Below are 13,087 nucleotides of genomic sequence, written 5' to 3'. Positions count from 1 at the left end.
GTAAGGTTCTAAAATGCTATGTTGAATTCAGAGCCATAAAGGTACCTTTATGTTCCATTATCACCCGGAGAGAAGAAATACTCTTTTCTGATTGGCTGGTGGGGTGGCTATTAATTCTGAATAACAGGACACCGTTCCATATCAATACTTAGGAATGGTAACTATAACAACCATAGTAGGACGACGGTTGCAGCGCTCTAGAGTCTTTGGTTGCAGGCTTCGCAACAATGGAATCAACTGTAAACAAGCTAACTGGGCCAATGAAAGTTGTACAACAAGCTGAACTAGTGAGCTTCTTTTTAAACAGAACCGTGTGTTTCCTTTGCTTTACAGTGGCAACTGGGTGATAAGCAGGATAATGGCCTTCGAGGTGTGTCCAGTTATATGGAAATAATGGACTCCTCCGCTGCGCGTCAGGGAGTTTTTTGCCCCTCGCCCTCGTCCATTAATTCCGTATAACAGGACACCTCTGCAACCGTTATCCCTTACTTATGGCTCTGCTTGAATTCAATGAACCCAGATATTCTTTAGAACATTCAATTTCCAACATTCCCGTCACAGTGTGACAGTACTGGCTTAAAGGTGTTTCAGGGGTTTAGAGCTTTAAGGTGAATGTGGTGTAAAAAGTTAACTATTGTTATTCAGATCTGGAAAAAAATTAAGAGATCACTGCACATTTTTCTGATGTCAACCTAGTGACATTCGAATGAGTTGAGACCATTACAAATTTTGGGTAAGAGACCACTGCAAATTTGAATATGACAGGCAACTCATTCGAATGTCACTCAGCAACCGTAGGATGACATCAGAAAAATGTGCAGTGGTCTCTTAATTGTTTCCAGAGCTGTATATCATAAAACTAATCAGATTGCTAAAATTACCTGAATTGTGTGGGACTAATGTAACCTATGTAGGTAGGTAGCAGTATACTTTCATTGAACCAGGTATGATAACATATTTTTGAGAAAACAGTAACATGCTGCACAGGATTTCCCTTGTAGGACACAGCAACACCAGCAACCTTGAAAAATGTGCCTAATCTGGTATCTTGTCCGAAAGGCGTGGGGTAATGAGGTCTTTAAAATGCAGTGCGTCACAGCCAATCTCATATGTAGCACACTTGTTTTGACACTCTCTGATTAATTTGTCGTTCATTTGGATTCGTGTCCGTTTGTCTCTGACGCTAATTCACCTCTCGAGTCGCAGCAGAGGCCACGACCGGAGTGCTGCCGCGATGAATCATCACACACTCTAAGCGGGAGCGCAAACGGACAGCCACTCGCTCTAACACAAGATGAGAATAAATCTTTTCATCCAAAGACAAAGAAGGAAGGAAAGGAACAAGAAACGAAAGAAAGAAAGAAAGAAAAAGAGAGAAAAGAAGAAAAATATGGACAGAAGGATAGGTATTAAGATGGATATGAGAATAGAATGGAAGTGACTGAATGGAAGTTGAAGGTGATGATCAAAGAAACTACAAATAAAGAACGACACAGAAAGAGAAGAGAGAACACAGTGCCACAGTAAAAGAAACGAGAGACCACGAGAGGCCTGGGGACATATTACCTGTACTCACACACTCAGAGTTTCTAATCAACCACCTTTGATCTGGGCCTGGTCATTCACTGCTAATCGATCCAGTCTCCAGTGATCGACTCATCAGGTCTTGTACCTGGCGGCCTCCTTGATTGATGGCGCCAGGGTAGATAAATTATCCCCTTATAGTTATGGACCTTTGATGATAACCAAGGCCATTACTCTTATTTAGACTGGGGCTTGAATAGAAAGGAAGGGTCTCTGTGTGTGTGTGTGTGTGTGTGTGTGTGTGTGTGAGTGAGTGAGGGAGAGAGACAGAGAGAGAGAGAGTGATCTTCAGATTTTCTTCTGGTGTCTAAATACTCTCAGCATAGTGTTGATGGTTTAGCTCAGTGACTCAGTGTGTGAGTGAGTGAGTGTACATGTGTGTGCCTCTGTGTGTTTGTGTGTGTGTGTGTGTGTGTGTGTGTTTGTGTGTGTGTGTGTGTGTGTGTTTATTCGGAATGTCTGGCCCCTATACTTGGCAGTGAATGGATGGTCTTGTGTAATATCTGGTGTAATTAACTGTATTCATACATGTTGTGGCAGGCTATGTTTAGAAGCCTTCCTATTGATTGTCGCTTCTTGTGCTCTTGTAGCCAACACACACTATGTGAACCTGTGAAGGTCACCGCAGTGACTGAAGAGAGGATACAAGGGAGGGTAGCAAGAGAGCCTGAAGACAATTCAGCGAACCACACTGAGGATTCAAGGGGAAAAGCACAAAACCATTGTAGGGACTGTGCCTCACGTGGACAAACAGCATCAGGACCAGTGAGCGGCTTTGAAAGCCTTCCGTTTCCTCTCTGGTTTTGTGTTTGTAAGGAATGTCAGCAAGAAAGAATTTATCTGGATCTAATTCAGTGTTAGAATGAACTTCACTTCCTCAGAATGACCTCAACTGCAGATGACGCCTCTTTCATTCCAGGCTTTTCACTGGGAGAAACGGAAAAAAAAACAAACATGTGATGAAGCCGCAGTAGCCTTGTCACCTGAGAAGTAGTCGCCCTGGGTTCAGTTCCCGAACCTGATGTTGTAAGTCCCTGTCACTTTGGATAAAATCGTCTACTAAATCACACTCACTTTACTTTAATTCTCAAAGGCTTTCAGATGTTCTCCAAAATGTCGGCAAAATCATTTGGAAACATCTCTACTTGTAATCCCATTTCACAAATGTTTTATATGATGACGCAGGAAAGGCTGATTATGTGTGTGAAACTGTGAAACCATAAACCATAACTGATTGACAGAATAAGTTGGGGCCCATCAAGGACAGAGAGACTCTGAATACTGATTTGTTGAAAATACCTGATTGGGATAATTAAGTCTTGGAACTGACTGTCTGATGAGTTCAAAAAAGCTGAAAACAGGCAGCCGTTAACAACTGCAGGAAATTCACTGAAGCACCTTGGCACAGTCGCCGCCCTGATGATGATGATGATGATGATTATTCTTTAGTTATTTATTCTAAAGTTGAATCTAATTGTAATGGAACCGAGCGGAAGTTACCATTAACGAATGTGGGTGTGGCCAAAGAAGCAGAGGCAGTAGTGAAGATGGACAGTAATTTATTATTCGGCTTGGCTCGAACAACCAAGCAGAAGAGTCCATAGAAAAATGCACAGAAAAATGTTAATAATAATCTTCCAAAATTGCAATATTGAACCAGTATGAAAAATCTGCTTTAGCATCTAATTTTGCGAGATTGAACCAGTATGAAAAAACTGCTTTAGCTTCTAATCAAAATACAGCAGCATTGTAACAGTCATAGTACTCACAGTACCCTACACATCACATAGGCCAGACAAGAGTAACATCAGACTAGACAGAAGGGAACATATACCTAGCGGCCAGCACCATTTAACATAGACAGGTAAACACTAAACAATCAATTAACACACAATAGACAAGACAGACCCTGGGCCACAAGCATAAATATATATCATTTGTCACTAGCAGAATGAGCTAAATACATTGTTAAATAATAAACTTGGTTACATGTGGAAAGACTAATCATCGATGCGGCTTGATCAGTTCCGTCACGAAATACCCCACAATCAATTAACCTAATGGAACGGTCCAATACCGCCCGGAAACAATAAACAGTCCATGCGATCCAGTCGGCCCTCCTTTGCCACCGGACCTTCAGAAGCTGGAACGAGAGGATGCCATGAACGCAAATCGGTAGCTATCGGTTGACAAACATTCAAACTTATGTGTCTAATTCAGACAAACAATAAATGTGCCACCATTGCTAATGTTTCTTACATATCTTAAAAGTGCTAGCCACATAGCAATGGCCCATGTACGAGTGTGTGTTGTGTGTGTGTGTGTGCACAAATATCAGCTGATAGATAGATACTTTATTGATCCCCAAGGGAAATTCAAGGTCTCAGCAGCATACAGACAACACAAACAAATTCTTTTGATGTGTAGAGGACGAGTGCTGACAGGTCACCAGTCATGTGCGGTCGTAGCTAGACCGTCACACTAATCTAATCTAATCTGTCTCTTCTTTTTCTTTTTGTTCTGATTGTACTTTCCTTGTTCTTTTGTCGTTGTTGTTGTTCTTCCTCGTCCTTGTGCGGCGGCCGTGCTTTGTCCCATGTAATGAAGGCGTCACACAGTCCTACTTAAGTTATTTAACAGTTCCGTGTGTGTCTGCGCTTCCACTCCGACGCACGGGTCCTTCGGTTCCTCTCCAGTTCCTCGTCCCGACGTGACATTTCCCCGCTGCAGCCTCCACTGTGATAAATAGTTTTTTATTTGTCGTCTCAGGTGCGGGGGGCTGTAAAGAGTGAGAGTGACCTTTAAGGTGTGTGTGTGTGCAAGGTGCATGGGAGGGCCGGATGGGTGGATGGTGGGGGTGGCAGGGTTGGGGTTTAATTGCGGGTGTTGTCACCAAGCAGATGACAGCTGCCCCTGCTCTCTTGTCGCCGTAGTGACGAACGCCCGCTGTCACTCCCGCCGTGTTGCGTGCCGTGCCGTGACGAAGGAGGTATGAGACCTGTGGTCACACTTGTCACACATACACATGCATGCGTGCACACACACACACACACGTACACAAACACACACTCACACACACTAACACAGACACATGCATGTGCTTAGTGAAAATACATAAATAAACAAACACACACACACACACTCACTCTCTCTCTCTCTCTCTCTCTCTCTCTCTCTCTCTCTTTCTCTCTCTCTCTCATACACACACACCTGTTTGTGGGTATGTTAGGTGTGTGCTAAAAGTGTGTGTTTATGTGATGGGGCACAGAACAGAACAGAGAGCCTCTGAGAGAACATGAAAAGAACAAACCAAAAACAATGTAACTGATGATAAAAAGCTGAAGGAGTACAAAGTCCTTAATACCCTTGAGTCAACACACTGTGAGAGAGAGAGAGACAGAGAGAGAGAAAAAGAGATGGTGTGTGTGTGTGTGTGTGCACATTTGTAGGTGTCTACATGTGTGTCCATGTTTATTTGTTGTACTGTTTCCCCCCATCTATTTCAGGAGGAGTAGGGCTGGAGGCAGTATGTGTGTGTGTGCGTGCGTGTGCGTGTGTGTGTGTGTGTGCGTTTATAAGCAAGCCATGCTCCGCACAGGTGGGGGTATCTATTCTTTCCCCTGCTTCAAGAGATAGAAATGAGTGGGCGTGTGAGTGACGTCAATCAGCGCAAACACACAATTCCCTTACCACACACAAGTATACACACACACACACACACACACACACACACACACACACACACACAGAGGCACATACACGTACACATACGTACATACACACACACACACACACACACAGACACACACACACACACACACACTCACACATACATACACACACACGCACAGATGCACACATACGTACATACACACACACACACACACATACACACGGACAGATGCACACACACACACACACACACACACACACACAAACACACAAGCACACACCCTCCGGCAGAGCAGCAGTGTGTCATCTCCAGAGGCAGAGAGCAGTGTCGTGGCAACGGCAGCCTGAGCTGTCCTCAGGAAACACTGTGTGACAGTGTGTGTGTGTGTGTGTGTATGAGAGAGAGAGAGAGAGAGAGAGCAAGAGAGAGTGTATGTGTGTGTGTGAGTGAGAGAGAGAGAATGAGGGAGACTGTGTGTGTGTGTACATGTGTTTGTGTCTGTGTTTGTGTGTGTGTCTGTTTCTGCATGTGTTAAAAACCAATACGGTAATTCAGTATGTATGTGTGTGTGTGTGTGTGTCTATCTGTACATATGTGCAAGTGTGTTCATCTCTCTCTGTATGTATGTGTGTGTGAGTGTAAAGACCTAGGGTGAGAGAAAGTGAGTGTTGGGGAAATCCAGCATCTGCGGGAGGTCTGAGAACTAGCAGTCTCAGGATCAGTGAGCTGACAAAGGGTAGGGGAGGAGAGGTGAGGAGAGAGGAGGAGAAACAAGGGGAGGTGGGAGGAGAAACAGTGGTGAGGACATGAGAGGAGTTGAGAGAGGACAAGAGAGGGAAGAGGAAATGAGATGAGTGGGAGTTGAGAGGAGGAGAGAGAAGAGAGGAGAGGAGGTAAAAGAAGACAGGAGGGAAGAGGAAAGGAGGTGAGGGGGAGTTGAGAGGAGAGGAGAGAGGTGAGGAAAGGGGAGGAGGTGAGAGTGGACAGGAGAGAGGAGGGGAGGTGTGGAGGTTTGTGTCGCATGTTTGGGCTTGGTGCTCTAAGGTGACTGCTGAGCCCCCTCCCTGTGCCCACTCTCACAGTCTCCACGTCACACTGTCTGCAAGGAAACTTAGCTGCGGTAAAAAAGATCCCAACTAATCCTTTTCCATTCAAGAATAAACTCCTTACCCAATATGAATGCGTATATGTGTTTTGTTTCTTTTACAGCATGATTGTAAAAGAAAAAAAAAGCAGAAAGCAGAAAATGAAACATAAAGCATAAAAGAAATCTATGTTCTATCTGTTTTCTATTTCTCATCTTTGTTCATATTTGTGTTTTTGTTCATATGATGAAGTTCATTGAATTAATAATGTTCATATGATGTATGAAGTTTATTTACTTTGAAGGTCTATTCATGTAGTGCATACTGTACATATAAGCCTCATCATTAACTCATTAAGTGCCTCCCATGCGTTGAGTGCCAAAAACATTAAAAAATATTAAGTTTTTAGCTTTTTTTTTTTTATTACGAAACTAGACACTCTAACACACCTTATATGTGATTTTGGGGACGATCGAAAACTTTTGATGGTTACCGCTTTGTTTCGAATCAGTCACTGATTAGCCTATCAGTGACATGCACGCCAGGTCAAAATCAGGTCATTTATTTTCGTGAGTTTATCACTAGGTGGCAGGTCTCGTTAGATCTCTTCCCAGAAACTTTGCAGGCAACACTTCTCAGGTGCTGAAGGGAGAAATGAAAAAGTCGAAGAAAAAGATATTGCAGCAGGTGCGTTTTCGCCAGACAACGCTGGATGAGTCCACCTTTCTACTAAGACAAGATGACTCTGACCACGACAGGTCAAAAACATTACAAGGAGTGACTGAACACCGTACTGAGGAGGGAGTTCCATCTCCACCACGAGCCGGGCCAAGCGGAGTGGGTGGTAGGCCGAGTCGCGCTTGCAAGAGGGCACGCCCTTGCCAGAGTGCCGAATATGTCGGTGATGGTGACTCATAAAAGACGCAATATCTCCATTTCTAGAAAAAAACAGGGATTTTGATGAAAACTAGCCACTGTTTAGCTTGGGATTTCTCAGGAACAGAGGCGTGTAGAAATACACGGTTTGCACCCACTGAGAGCTTAAAGTCTCACCTTTCAAACGAGCCATTGTATGTGTTCATAGCTATAACACAGAATATGCTGTGGCTGTACAAAAATCATCAATAATGGTCTAGATTGCTGGTACTCTAGGACAAAGCTTCCGAAAACAGCTTGGCATTCAATGAGTTAATTATCACTTGTCTCTTGTCTCAAAGACTGAAGCACTCTTATGGGGGAGGATTTCACATCTACCTGTCAGGAAAATCACATTAGTTGGGAAAAACCCATCGGCGTGTGATACCAGCTATGACAACAGCTCTCTCTAACTGTGGCGAAGACATTGCTTCACACTGCAACCTTTCAGTGCAACCATCGGGGGAGCTCTCATACCCAGAACAATGAATTGCTTAATGTTCAACTTTATTATACCAATTCATTACGGGGCCACCCAGGGAGCTGTAATCGCAGAGATATCTCCGTCGATTCCATCGTCTCAATCGCAGTGTGTGAGTGCGAATCGCATTAGACTGTCACGCAATGTCGCGACACTTGGGAACAGAACGTGTGTAATAGTTGCAACGGTGGTCTGTGGCTGATGCCAGGGCTGGATGTGACGATGCTAATAGTCTGGCAGAGGAGGAGAGGCTGCCTGGAGAGGGAGAGAAAGAGAGAGAGAGAGAGTGGGACAGAGAGAGAGAGAGAATGTGTGTATCCTTGCTGGACCTGAGAGAATAGGGATGACGTGGACAGCATGGAACATACACGTCTCCAAAAGAAGCCCCGTCTAACAAGCTCATTATCCCACAGGGAGACCAGGGGCCTCTTATCTGGTCCTGAGGGAGAGGAAGAGATGGAGAATGAAAGAGTGAGGGAGAGCGAGACAGAGAGGAGAGAGACAGTGAAGGACACCAGAGAAGAAAAAAGGAGAAAGAGAGAGGAGAGATAGAGTTGAGGAGAATGAAAAGAGATTAGGAGAGATAGAGAGGGAGAGAGGGAGAGAGTGTGTGTGTGTGTGTGTGTGTGTGTGTGTGTGTGAAGGAGAGAGATGGAGAGAGATAAAGTGTGTGAAGGAGAATGAAAAACAGAAAAAGACAGGAGAAGAAGAGAGAAGAGAGAGAGAGAGAGAGAGAGAGAGAGTGTGTGTGTGTGTGTGTGTGTGTGTGTGTGTGTGTGTGCGCAGTGCAGTGAAGGCCCGAGGGGAAGCTGTCAGAGATCTTTACATTTTACACCATCGGCTGTGACGTTGCACTGCACGCTCTGTCTGGTGAGGAGAGGAGAGAGGGAGGGATAGAGCAAGAGAGTGTGAGAGAGAGAGAGAGAGATGGAGGGATAGAGAGAGGGGGGGAGGAGGAGCGAGGGATAGAGGGGGATGTAGAGAGAGGAAAAGATGAAAGGACATGTACACAATAGAGGACATTCACCCTCTAGCTGTCTATCCTAAACCAACTGCCCAGACCTTCTGGCTGTATATTTCCTCAAAAGTTTTGTTGACTTAAAAGCTTAAAAATCAGGTGCTTTTATACACAAACAACACACACCCACGCACGCACACACACACACACACACACACTTCTTGTGTTGAATGAAGCCCAGATTCTTTGAAAAAGGGGCTAGAGATGTGTTAAGGATTCTTCATTGGTTCATATTTGCATACAAAATCCTTTGACAGGAGAAAATGGGACTATACAGTAGCCTATAACTTGTGACATATTTAGCCTAACTGAGTGTTCTACTATGTGCTTCTAATTACTAACTGGTGGCTGAACCTGAATTGAAGAGGTTTCTTCTGTATGAAATTATACAGTAAAATATTTAGATAAGGGACCGTTCGTTATTTGAGTGCTTCAATCAAAAGTAGCATGACCCTCCCCTGTCTGCTATGTAATTTCCAACGACCCTCCAGCAGCATTTTCAAAAATGACATGACCCTCCCTGGCTAACTGTCGATGTCTTCCGCCCACGCTATTACGCACTTTGAAAACACATCAACTTATGCTACCGCCCTTACACCAACCTCTGCTTTCTGATCTTACACATCACACTTCACCAAGATGGTGGCCATTTCAGTAGATTTACTCACTAACATTGTTGTGGAAACACAATAAGCATGGAAACTAAATGCACACTTCCTGCAACTGCATTAGCCTAACGAGAAAAGTTACTCCTCTAGTAAGTATTCACATGAAATAAAACAATAAAGCATTCAACAAAGCACACTGGGTAATAACAAATTCAACACATGAACTTGTTGCTATGGACTCGTCTCTAGGCTTCCTCAGTCATTGTAAAGCTGCCGAAGCTGAACATTATCCAAAACTCAATTTCTCAGACGAGCGTCAATTTGGGAGCTTACACTCCTTCCTTCTCAAATGACTTGAAAAGGCCGTTTGCACAATTTCACAAATAATCACAGGGACCGAAAAATACCTAACATGCCAACTTTTTCCGGGTTTATCATTTTAACGTTTCCCCGCTGTCTTGCCGTTTTAATATTTTCCCGTAGAATATCCCATATTACTGTAATACTCTAATAACATTAGTCCTGCATTCTGGCCTGTCTCTGTGTTGTCCTGTTGTTACCCTTGCCCTTCCAGTGAAACAGATGTATTCAAATCACCGTTTTGCTTGCTTGAATGCGAACTCAGTGTGATGTTAACCTAGGCCTATTTAAGTTAACGACGTGGTTGTCGTGAGAACACGATTCATTAGCGCTTGCAGTGTTCGGCCGAAGGCTATGCCTACGTGCGCACCTGCCAGGCTACTCAGCTAGACAAAGAATCGTATATTCACTCCAAGTTGGCCTACCATAACTTACCAACTACACTGTAGACCATAAACTGGCTATTTATATGACCAAATGTATTTGTTCAACTTTATGAAGCAGAATTACGCACTGCTACTTGGAACGTAACACATTTGTGTTGGCAGGAGAGAGAAGGACAGCGATTAACAAATTGCACTTGTTGCTGGTTACCAATAAATAGGCCTACTATATATTTTTTTGCAAACAACAAAAACAGAAAGGATGGAGACAGCAAAGCTAGAGATGGGCAGGAACGAGGTCAATTGGTATTAGAAATGCTTGTCAAAACGTTAGGAGCTGGATGTGTGGATGAATGAAGCACAAGTATGTTAAGCATGCACACTGTTTAAAGTTAGGCTACACGGTAAACTACAAGTAAACCAAAGTTAAATTTAGCTTTTTAGGGCTGGATAAAGTTGACCAAATGGATATAGGCTGTTAGGCGTGAATAAAGTAGGCTACTTTGTGGCTCCAACCCTTCCAACGTTAATGGGGACGAATGTTGACATTTTCCGTATTTTGCGTGAAAAACCCGGGAAATCTCCCTTATTTTCATTGTTCAATGTTGACAGAGCTATGGAACGAAAGAGAACGTTATATGGCGACAGAAATCAACAATCAAACAAGCCACTTTGATTTTTTTTTTGCTGTTTTCATTAATACAAAAGATGGGTGACCCTCCCTCCTAGACAAAAAAAAGTTAGGTGACCCTCCCCTTAACAAAGAATAAAAAGACATGACCCTCCCCTATTTTCCTCCAGTGACCCCGTTTATAAATAACGAACGGTCCCTAAAATATTTATGCTTATAGTTCTTAGCAGACTCATTTGACTAAAAGCAACTTACAATGATATCAATGAACACTACATTTAAAGTTAACAGAATAAATTTAAATCATATAGCCTATACAGAATACCAATATGTATGTAATCCAGTGTAATGTAAAAGCTAATACTTTGAAACCAACACTCATACCGCAATTTGGAGTGAATAGAAAAATGAACATTTTCTGAATAAGAGAGATGATAAAAGAGACTCCTTTCTATGCATGTGCTTCTGGCGTCTCCTAAAAGAGACACCAGAAGCACATGCATAGAAATAACTTTACTGAGATATAGACAGACCTTGACAGCAACAATGGCAGCACCAAACTGGGCTTAATATAAAAAAAAAACACACAATTTACTCTCTGTGTTGCTCTTGGGTCTGCATTTGCACTCTCTTTTGAGGACTGTTCCAGCACCCTGTTCCATAATAGCACTAGGTCCTAGATAATAACAGCTGATCTGCCCAAGGTCATAACAGTGGATAGCAGAACCTATCCACAGGATTGCCCTCATGTTGACCTCATAATACCCCCTCTCCCCCCACAATGGTATACGGCAGGGTTTTTATATTCACTGGTGGCTGTGTGTGTTTGTGTGTGTGTGTGTGTGTGTGTGTGTGTGTGTATGTGTGTGTGTGTGTGTGTGTGTGTGTATGTGTGTGTGTGTGTGTGTGCCTGCGCTGCCGCTGTGGTGTTTCTCTGAGAGATAGGAGAGATGTGCTTGGAGACCGTGGACAGATAAAGCTGGAACAGCTGGCAGGGGAAATTGTTTTATTGTTGGTGTCCCAGACCAAAGATTTAACATTACCCAGATAACAGCCCCTCCGTGTGTGCGTGTTTTCAGGAAATGTTTATTGTGTGTGTATGTGTGTGTGTGTGTGTATGTTTTGAATGTGGGAGATAGAAGAGTATGTATTTAGAATATTACATTGTTAGAGTGTATTAGTGGGTGTGAGCAGTGAGTGAGAGACAAAGAGGGAGATAGAGCATGTGAGATGGAGAGAGAGAGAAAAAAAAGAAAGAGAGATATAGAGAGAGATTGTGTGTGTTGTGTGCGTTGCCTCTGGAACTGTGGGTCTCCTACCATCTCCCATCAAATAGAGCAGATCTCTCCATGACCTCTCCATGACCTCTCCATGACGTCCCCATGACCTCTCCATGACGTCCCCATGACCTCTCCTCACCTCTCCTCACCCTCTATGACTCTGTCTCCTCTTGGGGCCTGCCTGTCTGCATCACGTGCTTGCGTGTGTTCCTCTGTGTGTGTTTGCCTGCCCTGTTGATGTGTGTTTGTGTGTGTGTGTGTGTGTGTGTCTATGTGAATGTGTAGTGTCTGGATAGACATGCAAATGTGTATCTACTGGTATCCTGTGTCTGGTAGAGCTCTTTCTTTGAGTGTTTAAATAAGTGCTTTCAGATATAACCTCTGTTATATGTATATGCAGAGGTTTGCGGAGGTTTGTCAAACGGAGGTCCTACCCTTCGGATGATTCAGATATGATGCTAACCTGCGGACCTTATACTGACCTTATACGGACGTATGTGTGAACGACATACACACACATTACAGAATCTCCGTGTGGTTGTCGAGTGAGGGATGGGGACTTGTAGAGTTCACAAGATGCGAGACATGACGCAGTATATATGTGGCCGCTGCCTGTCACAGCTGCTTTTTGTTTACAAAGTGTAGCCTATGCATTATGTAGGCTAAAGAAGAGAAATCTATTGTGCGTAGGCTAATACTTGGAGTAGGCTAGTAAGTGCGCACTTGAAATTGACCTACAGTATTTGTATGTGTGCTTCGAATCATTTATCTGTTTTCAACGATATGTACCAGAATTACTTGGCTATAGAACCCCAAATATGGTTTGCGTTGGAGAGAGAGAGCATGCACAAACTTTATGGTAGGCTACCAGCCAATTCAGCAGGCTAACTCAAGACTTCAAGGCCATCATACAACGTTTTTAAGCAACAAACAAAATACTAACATAACAGTGAAGTTAGTTTTTTAATGGTTTATTTTTTCCAAAAGCATCCTCTCCCCATGTGTCTATTGCATTTATGTAAGGAGCTTGGAACAAAGTTGGGTTTTCTTCGTTTTAATTTTCTCTAGG

The sequence above is a fragment of the Alosa sapidissima genome, chromosome 20 (assembly GCF_018492685.1).
Source record: "Alosa sapidissima isolate fAloSap1 chromosome 20, fAloSap1.pri, whole genome shotgun sequence".
NCBI classification, from domain to species: Eukaryota; Metazoa; Chordata; class Actinopteri; order Clupeiformes; family Clupeidae; genus Alosa; species Alosa sapidissima.
This window is presented reverse-complemented; position numbering follows the sequence as displayed.